The sequence below is a fragment of the Bombyx mandarina genome, chromosome 22 (assembly GCF_030267445.1).
Source record: "Bombyx mandarina strain Sakado chromosome 22, ASM3026744v2".
Taxonomy (NCBI): Eukaryota; Metazoa; Arthropoda; class Insecta; order Lepidoptera; family Bombycidae; genus Bombyx; species Bombyx mandarina.
Window position 1 is genome coordinate 6,579,118 of NC_143228.1, and position 15,513 is coordinate 6,594,630.

Below are 15,513 nucleotides of genomic sequence, written 5' to 3' on the forward strand. Positions count from 1 at the left end.
AAGCGGCACGACACGAGAACCCTCTCATCGTGGCCGCCGGTAACTACATTCCCGATCCTGCGGAAAGAATGGAAAGCAGTCGACGTCGCCCCAAACACGTTATCTCGGATCCTCCCGATCCACTAACGGTGCTTCTAGGTATGTACTTCAAGCACCGTTCACCGTTCTTGTCGAACCCGTCGCTTGCTACGAAGGGCTCGACGAGTAAATTAACCTTCAGACACAGCCCACTGAGTTTCTCGCCGGATCTTCTCAGTGGGTCGCGTTTCCGATCCGGTGGTAGATTCTGCGAAGCACGGCTCTTGCTAGGGTTCGTGTTAGCAACATCGTCAGGTTTGAGCCCCGTGCGCTCACCTACTAGTTAAGGTTACGCTGAAATAGCCTCTCAAGGCTATCAGCTTAGGTAGAAAAAAAAAAGTTCCTCTTGTTTTATGTTTTCAAAGTGTCTTACAGCATTACAGTAGTTAAGTGGATTTGAAATTATTTTTTTCGTTTCATAAAATTTTCATGAGAAATTATTAATATAATACTATTGTAGGTTAGTGTGGATCATAATACTTTTTAAAGTTTATTAAGCGAATACGAACACACTGTCCGCTTGATAGTGAATTTTCCGTATTCACCAGTGAATAATCATTTTGCACTAGAAGAACATAGTACATTAGCATAGCATATAATTTGCTGTAGATAGCAATCTGGAAACCACATGGAGGTGAATTAATTACAGACTCAGTTAATACGTCACAAAACATATACGGAAACGCAAGTGGACGAATGGATGAGCACAGCGATTTAAAAACGCACCAATGATTAGAAATACGGCCTCATTATACCTAGTCAGGTCATAAATTCTGTCACATGTTTAATGTAAAATAATTGAAACAAGTTTATTCATTATGTAACCATTCATATACCAAAATGAACTTAACAAAACATAGATTCTTATGACACTAAAGTTTATTCAAAATGACCTCCGTGATTTTGAATACAGGCCTTCAATCTGCGCGGCCAGTCGTCTATCGCAGCACGAACGAGGCCCATGTCAATATCGGCGGCTGCCTTAATCAAGGATGTCTTGAGTGACTCCAAATTGGGATGAGGCTTTGAGCACGCCTTTTCCTCCAAGTGTTGCCATATCTTGTAATCTAACGGATTCAAATCTGGACTGGAGGAGGGCCAGTCTTCGTGCCGGATGAAGTCGATTTCACGCGCTGCCAGCCAGTCTTATGTGCTCTTCGCTCTATGAGCTGGCGCCGAATCTTGTTGGAATACCCAGTGCCTGTTATTGAACATGGTATGAGAAACAGGTTCCACAAGGTTCATCAACACTGTATTTTGATACACAGCTGCATTCATTTTTACACCTTTCTCACAAAAATGTACCTCTGTTAAGCCCCAATAAGAAACTCCCAACCATACCATGAGCGAGGATGGAAAATGACCTCGTTGGACACGCGGAATACGGTTGCTCGCTTCTTCACTACTGTGTGCGTACACCTTATCATTTCGTTTGTTGTAGCTCTCTTCTACGGTAAAAATTTTTTCATCCGAAAAAAGAATTTCCCGATATTTTTTTCCCGCGTACCGCTTTAACAAAGCGCGGCATCTCTTCAGTCTCAGGTCCATTAGACGAGCATTCAAACGATGTCCTGTTTTTCTTCGATATGCCCGAAGCCCTAAGTCTTCATTTGACACCCTTTTCACCGTGGTTCTGCTTAACCCCATCTGAAGGGCCAACAGTTTCTGCTTACGTTTGGGATTTCTTTGAATTCGCGCCTTCACAGCTTTTATCACTGCTGGAGTCCTAACAGACCGAGGGCGACCACTTCTTGACCTGTCATCTACACTAGAGTCTTCATTGTATCGTTTGATGGTACGATAAACGAATCTTTTGGTTATATTAAAATTTTTCAGTATGTTAAAAATTTGAATTGGCGCGTAACCGCAACGATGCAACGCAATAATGACTGCAACACGGTCTTCTTTAAGCGTCCACTCCATATTTAAAAATGACTAAAATTCTAAATGTATACTATTTTTATTTTCATGAACAATTCGAAATTCGAATTCAATAAACTTTTTTGTGGCCAGCATTCTAAAAGAAAAGTTTTTACTGTGTGACAATACTTATGACCTGACTAGGTATATACGACATATTTGAGGGATATAGACCATTTCACTCCCGAACTACAAGCATTAAATTTCAGCCCTAATTACACAACTATTAATTTAATTCAATTCTTAATGAATCTAACCTTATTAACAAGAATTAGTAATAAGAATTTTCTTTTAAAAAACATGTAAAATACATGTTCTAAACTCAATCAATAAGCATCACTTTAAACTACATGTTATTTGTATGAAAATTACTATTGCATTATCTCTACAATTATTAACCGTATACATTTTTATTTTCATGAACAATTCGAAATTCGAATTCAATAAACTTTTTTGCGGCCAGCGTTCTAAAAGAAAAGGTTTTACTGTGTGACAATACTTATGACCTGACTAGGTATTATTAATAATTACGTCGTGTAACTAATCCTAGGCGAGAATGTCTTGTTTTCTGATACCGTGTTTTATTTCCTAAGACAATATTGGCAGCAGACTCCAATGAAATAATATAATGAGGTGGAACTACATCTTCAGTTTGTTAAATCATGTTTATGAATGAGGATAACTATAATTATTATTATAGTCATTATAAACTTTTCAGGGAAATTCTAAGTACGTCTGAAACATCACGAAGGGCTTAAAATAAAAAAATCAGTTCCCATTGCGTTTTTAATGACGCCACTACAAACTTGATAATTGTTAAAAATCTTAAACGTTCCAAATTTATCGTGCTCAAGGTAAGATCTGCCCCCGTGGTACACGTGGTTGTGTAAACAAACACACCAAGCCCGAGAATACAAATCAAGAGAATATGTACTATACAAAATACCTTATTATTTAATTATATTTTCTTTGTTGTACACAAAAAAAGGAAATATATGACGAAAAATGTATAAAACCACATAACCACGATATAATGAAATGTAAAAAAATAAAAGAATAACATAATATAATATGTAAATATTTAAAATGAATATACATTCTACGACGATATAACAATTCAAAGTACAACACAGCACCAGTAGCCAAGGTCACTGACCATGAGACCAACGAGCCGATCAAAGAGTTGTGGATAGGCTTTTTTTCCTATTCGCTGATAGCTATTCGTAAGAGCTACCCCCGTACGGGTTGGTGAGCTCACGGGCTCAACCTGAGAGAATTTACTAACACTAGTCCTAGTAGTGCTTCGCAGAATCTACCACTAGAGCGGAACCGTGGCCCACTGAGAAGATCCGGCGAGAAACTCAGTGGGCTGTGTCTATGGGTTAGTTCACTCACCGAACTTTTCGTCATAATCGACGAGGAGGACAGTGATCGGTGCTTGAGAGGCCTAAAAATAGCGAGAGTGAATACGGGGGAACGGACAAGATATGTTTCAGGTGACGGCGGCTTTGCGTTGCCCCGTCGCGGTCGGATAAGTAATTAGCAGCCGCCACGATAAGAGGGTTTTTGTGTCGCGCCGCTTTGTCGAAGTAGCGTTCTGACGCTTCCTTAAGATACTTACGTATCGGTACTAATTTTAGGTCGTCGTGAAATCTACATTCCTCACATACCACTGTGTTCCGTCGGCTATGTTAATGTGTGTACGGACCACGTGAGCGAACACTACACTTGCATAGGTCATGACAGAACGTAAGCAAGTTTTGTAGAGTGTCACTTTGTAATGAAGGGACAATTTACTTCGCTTGCAGATCATGGGGTAGAGTCTACCGAGTAGGAACGCGGCTCGGTAGTATCCTATATAGCATATAGGATCCAAGATATAAACAATCGTTATTCGTAATTTGATCCAGATTCGTTTAAGCATTTTTGCGGAATTGAGTATGTAACAAACATACAAACTTTCGCATTTATAATATAACTTTTTTTTTTATTGCTTAGATGTGTGAACGAGCTCACAGACCACATGTTGTTAAGTGGTTACTGGAGCCCATAGACATCTATAACGTAAATGCCTTGCGTAATACCTTGAGATATAGTTCTAAGGTCTCAAGTATAGTCACAACGGCTGCCCCACCCCTCAAACCGAAACGCATTACTGCTTCACGGCAGAAATAGGCGGGGCGGTGGTACCTACCCGTGCGGACTCACAAGAGGTCCTACCACCAGTAATTACGCAAATTATAATTTTGCGGGTTTGATTTTTATTGCACGATGTTATTCCTTCACGGTGGAAGTCAATCGTGAACATTTGTTAAGTACGTATTTCATTAGAAAAATTGGCACCGTCTTATCCTTTAGGCCACGGCGACTTCAAACTATAGAAGATTAGAATAAAAATTAAATAGTAGTACAACTTCTGGAAAACTTTTTGATTGTAGTCTTTTCTTGATAGCGTTGTGAACAAGTTATTGTTTTAACCGCATATAATAATATATGACTTGATGATATATGATAATATATGACTTCATAATGATATTTGTAGCTTCTAGCGGTCTCGTCCGCGTTACTTTTTTTAATTCGGTATTTAAGATGTTTCGAATACATTACAGTTCTTGTGGAACCTGACGCTTATTCGTTTTTCGAGTAATTTGCAAACTATGATTTGAAATAAATAAAAAATAGTTTAGCGTTTTTTTGTACACAGAAAGTATCTTGTAGTAAGTTAACTACCAGTATCTTGTTAGATAAACATCAATCAGAATTTTTTGTATCTATTGTTTTATTATTACACAGATCACTTATTTGAGTCGTCTATTATCAAAGGTGGCAATCTGTGCATTTGGACAAAAAAAATTTATTGATATGTCAATACAGATTGATTTGAATATAATCGTCTCCTTTAAAGAATACGGTTCAAAAGCTGCATTAAATAAAGGTTAATAGTTAACCTGTTATTTATTTAAGATGTCGTTTCGAAGAGTTTTGTGACTGCCAATGGAATACAAAGTCAATAATTCGTTTTTCTGATTTACCAATCATTGTCCAAAAGTCAGATTTCCGGCTTTGATAATAGTCGACTCATACAAATGAGACAAACAAACGACAACGTTTGTTTGTCTTTGATACAGAGAGTTCAAGGCATTTGTGGCACTCAACATAATAATATGGGGATGAACTTCAGATTATGAGGTATGTGTTTACGTCATAAGCGAGAATAATTTGAAGTTCCCCAATCGTGAGTTTGTTTTTGTCCCAAATTTTTTGAAACCGGTTAGAATATGGTAAAATAAATAATTAAGAGTCAGGTACACTTAAAGACTAATGTATTTTATTGTATTAAATTAATTAGACACACTACTAAGCCTGCTTTGAAAAGTATAATATAGATGCAGTACATATGTACATTATTTCTAAATGAAATTAATATTCATTGTTAATCTAAGCGGTAATCGGCTGAGGTTTATATATCAACTCGAGGTACTGAAACTAGAATGATTTAGTCTAAGAAAGAAGTAGTGGTAATTATTAATATATTTTTTCTCTCTCTACCTTCCAAGTTAAATTATTTAGTGCTAATATTTGTCGAATAAAATGGTTCTAACATGTGGCTAGATTTATATGTAGACCCTAAAATCGTTTTATTTAAAATTTTCACTTCAACTCGAGTTACGAGATATGATTTTCATTCCCAAAGAAAAGCGATTTTCTTACTGACCGTATTTTTTTAAAACTCGTTTTTGCTATAACGATTAATGTTAGTATGAATAAGTCGGACAATTCAATACCTACAAATACGTATCATAAATTAGGCAGTATGAAGTCATTTAAAGGATAAAACACCCGAGATACTCGTTTATCAAACAATGCGATTATATCGGTGTTCAAATCAGGCAGGCGAGTACCAAGTTTTGTAAAATAATAAGTATATGATACTTTATATAAGTATATAAGTATATATTTTATTACATAATTTATGTAATAAAAACACAATAGAAGAACATAATAAATAAAATTCGAACCGCCAAATTTTGAATTGGCAAGGTGCAATGGACACACACACGTGTACGTACAATAATGCAATGGTTTGGAAAGGTTGGAAAGGAAATAGCCGTTATACGATACGATTGAGGCTTCGACCTCACGTCTCAAGTGGGTGGAGGCAGTTACGTTGTGATATCTATGGGCTCCCGTAATCGTACAAACAAGGCTGTGAGCTGGTTTACCAAACAAAAAATGGGTAGGTAATTGTTACTAAACGTTTTTAGTAGTCAAAAAGAGCTATTGGGAAAATGAAGTATTTTTCATTTGAATTTTGCTGGTTTTTTTAAATTAGATTTGATCTAAAAAAATCACGAATTTTTTCCTATAATTGATGAAACCTAGAACTTAGATTTGATAAAATTTTATCATTTTAAGCTTTGTTTAATTCTGGACAGAAAATAACCTAACCTAATTTAACTAATTTCTTGTAATTGTTGTTTTTTCTTTTCAGCATAATAAGCTGTTCAGCGTTTTGAAGTTGCCGTTTTACAATAGGGGTTATTTGAAACGTATTTAAATAAATTCATTTGTTATCTCTGTACCAAAGTTTTACGAAATTTGAGAAGAAAATCAGACTGTTGGACTCGTTAATCTGTTTTTTTTTTAAATCAAAATGCCAAATGCCAAAAAATCTTAGTTGATGATGCCATCTGCCTTGAATCCAGAATTTGTTAAAACTTACGCGAAGGCTTAACGAAACTAAATTAACCATAACATAAGTAAAACTGGCTAAGTATTCTGTTTTTTTCTTTGCTTCAAGCATAATACGTCATGGCAACGCCCGATTCATAATGGAAAATAACGAAACGAGTATTTGGGACCACAAGTTAGTTGCATGCTTATGTAAATTTACAGTCAGGCTGTGTTTTTTCATATTTCATCGCGCCTCTGAAAGTAACATACAGTTAACCGCCTGTGATTCGCATCTTATTCTAATTGAACGCTCTAATGGTGGGGCAATTGACATTACCGACAACTGAGTTCTTACCAACTTGTTCTTAGTTCACTGCTGTGCTTCTCTACGCTTAAATAATTATTGCGAATAGCAGCTTTTTTTAATACAAATATTTTATAGAGAATTTAATAGGATGGGGAAAAGTTTCTTCGTATTTTCTAAGAAAATTCACAACATTTTTTGATATCGTTTATTTACATTTAATTAAAGTACGTAGGTACCATTTTGTTAGATAGCTTTTTACCATCTTTTGAGTAAGGACATGATCCCATTGCTAAAGAAATTTTCTGGCTTAAGCGTTTTCAATCCGGAAATTTTGATGTCAAAAATGCACGTCGCTCTGGTCGCCCTATTACGGATAAAATGGATGCCATTTTTGAAAAAGTGGAGCAAGATCGACATATCAGTAGGTACGACATAGCTGAAGAACTGGGAATTGACCACAAAACAGTTTTGGCGCATTTGAAAAAAACTGGGTGCACAAAAAAGCTCGATATTTGGGTACCTCACGAGCTCACTGAAAGAAACCTAATGAACCGTGTACTCATTTGTGATTCTTTATTACCACGTAATGAAACCGAATCATTTTTGAAGAAGCTGATAACTGATGATAAAAAGTGGATCACGTACGACAAGAACGTGCGAAAATGGTCGTGGTCAAAGGCCGGTCAGGCTTCACAGACTGTGGCGAAACCCGGGTTAACTCGCAACAAGGTGATGCTGTGTGTGTAGTGGGATTGGAAGGGCATTATTCTTTATAAGCTGTTACCACCAGGCAGGACCATCGATTCTGAGCTCTACTGCGAACAATTGATGAGATTAAAGCAAGAAGTTGAGAGAAAGCGGCCTGAATTAATCAACAGAAGGGGTGTGGTTTTTCATCATGATAACGCTAGACCTCACACATCTTTAGCCACTGAGCAAAAATTAAGAGAGCTTGGCTGGGAGGTGTTAATGCATCCGCCGTATAATCCTGACATTGCACCTTCAGATTTCCACCTGTTTCGGTCTCTTCAGAGTTCCTTAGGCAGTGTCAGATTAACATCACGAGAGGACTGCCAAAACCAACTGTCGCAGTATTTTGATCAGAAACCCCAAAATTTCTATAGCAATGGGATCATGTCCTTACCTACAAGATGGCAAAAAGTTATCGAACAAAATTGTACCTACATACTTTAGTTAAATGTAAATATGGATATCAAAAATTTTTGTGAATTTTCTTTAAAAAAACGAAGACACTTTTTCTCCAACCTATTAAATAATATTTAATAAAGGAATTGCGTCCTATTCATTAACGCTTTTTATTGAAAACCTAATTGATGTGTATTTGGCTGAGCCCTTGCTCGCCCACTTGCCCTGGTAAAACTGGAAAGGCTTCCGGGTCATCCGGGTAATCAAACATAAAAAAGTACAATTTTTTTATAATCATTACTGTTACTAGTTCTTATAATAATGTGGATGTTGCCAGCCTTACCACGATAAGACAAAGAAGAAAAAAAAAACCTTTTTGACCTTATTTCCAAATTGTATTAAATCCATATTAATTGTCTAATAGGTTGGCTCGCTTTTGTTAAGCTTATGCAGTACCTACCTGCGTCATTTAGCAAAAAAATTATAATTTTTACAATTAGATTCTGGAAATCCCACACATTTGATTACGCGCCAAAATTTTGTTACACATTTTTTACTTGAATATATTTAATAAGTTATAACAGCTTAATGGTGCAAAACAGATGTTTGATGCTCAGATCGCAACGTAAATTTTATATTGAGGAATATCTGGTGAGTCATATATCTTGATATCATATTGACCATTCATGGAATATTTTACAAATCAACGTTGTCGATTCTGGTACAATCCGGTGTTAACTTTTAGGTAAATAAACTGGCCACATACTTATGAGAATCATGTGGTATCGATTATCATTTTATACGATAACTTGTTATACTTGTTTTGATAGATATTAAAACGGATAGTCTTATAGTGTAGTAAAATATGTTGACAACATTATTTTCTTAGGTTGTACAATGTTTGCTTATATGTATAAATGTTATAATAATTGCAAAAAAGCTTAACAGAGTATATTATATAGTCTCGCTTATTGTTTTAAAGTATTAAGTAACAGCCGAACATATGTATTTTAGTAGGTACTCCTATTAAAAAACCATAGTTTCTGTGGAATTATTGTTTTGCTATCTCCTCCTCCTTGCGTCGCATTTCTCAATTCTGAGGGTCGTGACCGCCCCTCTGTATCACTTTCTCTCGCACGACCTTTCTCTATCTGTTTTTGTTTCTGGCGGTGTGGAAAGCATTCTGAAATGTGGAATCAAGAGTGGTGCTGATCTGATATTAGTTATAGACAATAAAAAATGTATGCATCCGATTTCAACTATTCATTCACCTTGCAGGATAATATGTTGCCATTATTGTTTATGTCGACTAAGCATTCTCAGGTGCCATAAGTCATCTCAATATGACATTTTTAATTTTAAAAAAAGAAAGAAAAAGAATATGTGTCTGAGAATATGTGTGGTGTATAAAATAATAATGTGAGGAATGTTGTTCTTCACGACGACTTAAACCTAGAACCGATACATAGGTATCTTAAGTAAGCGTCACAACGCTACTTTGATAAAGAGGCGCGACGCGATAGTCCTCTTAACGTAACCGCCGCCAATTAAATATCTGACCCGGGTGACGGGTCACGGCAGAGACGCTATCACCCACAACATGTCTTGTCGGATCCGGACTTAGTGCATTTAGGCTTTTAAGTACCAGTCACCGCGAACTAGCCCACAGACACAACCTATCGAGTTTCTCGCCGGATCTTCTCTATGGGTCGCGATTCTGATCAGATGGTAGATTCAGAGAATTATTGCTTTTGGTAACGTCAGTCTTAGTAATTTCCTCAGATTGAGTCTGTAATCTCACCTACCGGACAGTGCGTATATTATTATAAAATTTGTACTATAATTTAAATTTTTAGAATATAAAAATATCTCGTCTTGTTCTATGGTTATTTCTTAGTAAATTATACCCTATTAATCTTCATTAGATCTCTGATATTTGCACCGTTATGTATCAATGAACTTGTTTTAAAACGGCAAATAGATGAACAGCTGACGAGCTAAGTATAAATCTTCAAGAAATGATTAACTGTTGCGGGACTAGGCTGTGTCGTAAGACTCAGATGTGGTGCCAAAAAACTTGTGTTTCGAATTGTCAACATTACTTTATGTTATAAATAGGTGTGAAACACCTACATTTATAATTCTAAAGCGTAGAATATTTCAAGTCCTAAATAATATAAAAAAATATATATGTTTAGAAGTGCGAAGAGAAATAAGAATTCTATAATCTAATCTAAGTATAGAGAATTCTAAACCTTTTATTTGTAGGCATACTCGGGTGAGTTTACGGCCCGCATAGTATTAAGTGATTACCCAAATATGTACATGGTCAGAACAAAGTGAATGCTGTTGTCAATCATGAAATTTGTGGAATTTCAATTGAATTGGAATAGTTAATTCTAATTTAATCTTGAATCCCGAACGTATCTCTGCTTCGAAATAGAAATTATCTACGGCAATTTAAAATCCTTCCTCGGCTATTTTATTTCTTAATATTATGTAAATTCACAGCTTAAACAAGTTTCACGGCTAAGTCCGGTATTGAGTGAAATATGAACTTGTATAAAATGGTTGAGGATATAAACGAATATGTTGGAAAGGAATCTGAAACATTCACTAGGATAGAAATTTCGCACCCTTGATTTTAAAAATCTTAAAGGTTAGATTTTATGTTGACCTTAATATTCTAATTTCGTATACCTGCTATGTATATCTAAATGGCCAACTAGATAATAATATGTACATATACGGTTTGTTAACTTTGCTACTTAGACAAACAGTCCGGCGCGGCTATTAATTTATAATTAACCTTTGAATTTTAATTTCAAGGGTAACTTATTGACTAAAATCAAGTATTTGGCTCGTATTTATCCAGGGGAACGTAGATTTGTTGTAGTTTCTAGAGCAATTGTTGATATGAAAGTAATATATATAGGGGAGATGATTTTCCGTAACACAATTGACACAATGATCAGAGAGTGGAACAAAAATTTAGATGTTTGTTAAATAGCTGGAATTCAGTTGGAACCTACTATTATTGGCGGCTTGTAATTAAATAAAAAAACTCTACCACATAATCGGTTCAGTATGCACTGAGGCTTACTGGTAGGTCGTGTTCTATAGCTTTAGTTTCCATAAACTCGTGAACATATTATGTTTTCTAACTATCTATTCAATTTGCACGACTTTCAAACTATTTCTCTTCGTAATCACTTCCATCGCACAAAAAACCTTCAAACTTGATTTATGTAAACATATTTAATTGTTTGATTTTGTGTATATTGATTAACTAATATTTCCTGAGTAAATCTTTTATCACGATATAAATAAGTGGCTAACATTAAATTACAAGGATAAAACTGCAATGTATAGAGCTATAATAATAAGCATCTGGATTTATTGACCCTTGTGGTTAGTCAGTTCTGTTTCGAAAACGAACAACGCCCCAATCAAATTTTGTAACTCTTTTATTACATTTTTGAATACCTTTGTAGGCAGGCGAAAATACGGCCCACCTGATGGTGAGTGGTTACCGTCACTCATGGACGTCAGCAATGCCATAGGTACAACCAAGTTGCTGCCTACGGCTTACTGAAATGTTTGAATACTGATAGGTAATAATACTGCATAGGTAATAAATTCAAATCATTTTGAATAGATTTGGTAGAAGTTTAATTACAATCAAATAAACTTTGTTACGATTGATTAGTCAACATTGACCTGTTCATAAAACTTATTGAACCTATTTTTTATAAGTACCGGTTGTGTCATTCAAAGATATTGGTTATAGTGTAATAATAAAATATATAATTATAATAACATAATAATAGCATACTAAATTAATGTAATATTTAAGGTTCAGTAAACAACTTTGATTAGGATGAAAGAGAGTCAAAGGCTCCCGAGTTATTCATATAATTTTAATTCACGTGGGAGTAGATAAATTTTATCAATTTAACATTTTATGGGAATGTTTATCTCCATGATGACTTGGAGCTTGATTCAATCAGTAAGTAAATACGGTCGGCATCAATGCGCCACTTTGAGAAGGCGGCCCAACACGAACCCTCTTGTCGTGGTCGCCGGAAATTACATACCCGATCCTGTAGACCGAATTGTAAACAGTCCACGTCGCCCTAAACACGTCATTACGGATCCTCCCGATCCATTAACAGTGCTTTAAGGTACATCAAGCACCAGTCACCGTCCTCGCCGAGCTCATCGCTTGCGACGAAGGGCTCGACGAGTAAATTAACCCATAGACCCAGCCCGCTGAGTTTCTCGCCGGATCTTCTTAGTGGGTCGCGTTTTCGAATCGGTGGTAGATTCTGCGAAACACTGCTCTTGCTAGGGCCAGTGTTAGCAACGCTTCCGATTTGAGTCCCGATAACTCACCTACACTCTAGGGAAAAGCTGACATAGCCTTTCAAGGTTATCAGCTTAAGTAGGAAAAAATGGCCTTGCGACCTGACCAAGACGGGTAAGCAAGCTCATAGACCCGGCCGGGAAAAACCGATTCGCAGCTGCAAATTAAAGGTTGTATGCGAAAGAATAAAAAGATTCGATTTACTAAAGTACCTACATAAATGTACAATAATTATACGTAAATTTACTAAATACTAATTTACTAATAAAATTATATTTTTTCGATTAAAAATTACACTAAAACGACATTTGTTCAAATATCCACATAGTTTAAATTGACAATTCGATGTTTCTTCAATCTTAAAAGTATTGAAATATATTAACAGTGCCATGTTCGTTTACGTAATAAATTTTTCATACTGTGATATAATTAATGGTCTTACGTTACTTTAAATAAACAAATTCTTAGCACATCCATAAATTTTAAATTATGTACATTGTATTGTACATATTTGAAATTTAATTTAAATTTTCGAATAATGCAAATACACTTTAGTTTATTTGCTGTTACCGTAAGATTAATTTAATATTATTTTGTAATTTTTGCCTCATAAAGACTAAAATAATAAAGTATATTGAATTAATGTAAAATCTACACTACACATTAAACAGTTCTAAGGTAAGAGTTTCTATATAATGGAAACACCGGAAACACGTACGAGATGGCAGCTAATGGAAGATATTTTGTAGAGTTTTTGGGGTTGGCTAGCAGTCAATAAATAAAACTTATTTGAGACTTCAATCTCATATGGCAAGGTGGTTGTCGGATATGGTGTCTTTGGCCTCAGAAAAGTAGGCGGGTTGGTTTGTTTATTCATCTTCTGTAGTAAAATTCAGATATTTGAAACTCATAATTATTGAAGAAATGTTAATGTCGTCATGAATTCATATAATATAATAATAACAGTAAAATACAGTGTGTCTGTCCATTGGCGAAAAGTACTAAAAACATAAAAGGTTAACTAAACAATTGTAATAGAAAATAGTCCTGAATATTTTTTAGTTACATTTTATCTGTTTGTCTGTTTTTTTGTTTGTTTTTTTTTCGCGCACCTCTCTGGAACCACTGATCGGATATTCACAAAATGTTCACAGGCAGAGATTAATTTAGAGCAGAATATAAGCTTGTTTCATTAAAATTATGATTGTTCGGTCGCAAAAAATTATCACCTGCAGATTTGTCTGTTTCAAAACCTACCCACAGTGCTTAGCAACAGTTATGGGAATTGCATCAGTGCTGTAATATCGGCGATTCAATAAAATTTAATTTAGGTTCATTTTAATTTCTGCTTCACCGAATTCCTTCGTGTAAATACTGTCGACACAAGTACTGTACAAAACTAATTGAGATTGATGGCGGAAAAATAATTCAGAAATATACAAATGTTATTGCAACGTTATTTAATACTTAGAGGTGAATTCCGGCGCCAAGCCATTCCGTCATGTGAACGCGGCTATATCGAAAACTCTGCACATGCCAAAACAATGCCTACAGGTTTCAGCAACTCAGTTTAACCGACTTTAAATCAAAATTAATAAATTAGGTCTTTACTTACGAAATTGCCATTTAGTATACAGAAAATTAAAGTAATTTTTATAATTTTTATTTATATTTATCAATCAAAATATGCACCCAAGGTATCGATGCATCTCTGCCAGCGCAGTAGTAAGCTTTTGCTACGACCAAGTTGCTTTACGTTTCCATGTATTTTTCACGTAGTATTTATAAAATACTTATATAAATGTATATTATTTATAATAAGTTTGCAGTAAGTGATAAGTAGCTAAGAGCTAAAAGGAGATTTGGACGATCAGTATAAGATACCATCGTAAAACGTTCTATTGAACTCTACTGAAAGCTGGTTACTGGTTAAATTTATTTACAATTGCACCATATCTTTTAACACCGTAAAAGGTCTAACGTACATGCTATGTGATAAGTACCTAAAGATAATTGATTTCAAATAACATCAAACATCAGTATAAGGAAATCTAAGAATGTTTTTAGTGACTTACTGCCGGAAAATCCCATCTTAATATTTATTGTACAACAAAAATATTTAAAAAATAAAATAAGAATGAGAACACATTTTAATACGTTTTTTTTAAAATAATCTCAAACAATGCATACAATCAACTTCGTTCGACATTGGACATTGAGAAGTTAAAGTTCATAAAAATACGTATACGGAAAAACAAGTTATAAATGTCAAATACTTAAGCTTTATACATAGGTTCTCTCATCCATATTCTCAGTTCCAGACAAAATTTTCGCGTTCTGATTAATGACAATCCTAGTTAAACGAATCGCTGGGAAATGTTTTAAGAAGTTGTTCGCGAAGATCCTGTAATCTATGTTTTCCTACCGTTCCACCTACCACCATTAATATCTGTTTAGCGGTTGGGTCGGATTTGGATTTGTTACCAGGCGTCTTTTTCCTGGGTATCACTGAACCGTGCTTAGTTCTACTCCAACTTCATATTTCCTAAGCACTCATTTATCAATCGAAATTTGAAGAGAGTCCACAGCGCCGGTAATGGCTTGAGCTTGGCGTTCCCGCGACATACTTAGTCTTTAATAATTTTGCAATACCATATTTCAGTCTTCGTTTTTCTATTCCGATTGGATTAGAAATTATTTAATAAGTTCCTTACTGTAATTTGTCTCAATTTCCGGATCATAGTTTATCAATTTTTGTCTGGGTATTATAATATATGTATGTACATACGTCTTAACTGTACCGTATCGTGTTCCGCGTATTATGAATGCTTAAAGGTTTTTTGTTTACAAAAAAAGATTCATTTTATTTGCAAAACATAAAACATCTGTAACGAAATAATTAAGGTGAGTAATTTTCGTTTCAAATAATATTATTTAGTAAATGAGTTACTTATTAACTCAAATTCAAGACCATGGTCATGCAGTTCCAAGTTCAAGAATTGATATCACCGCGAATGAATGT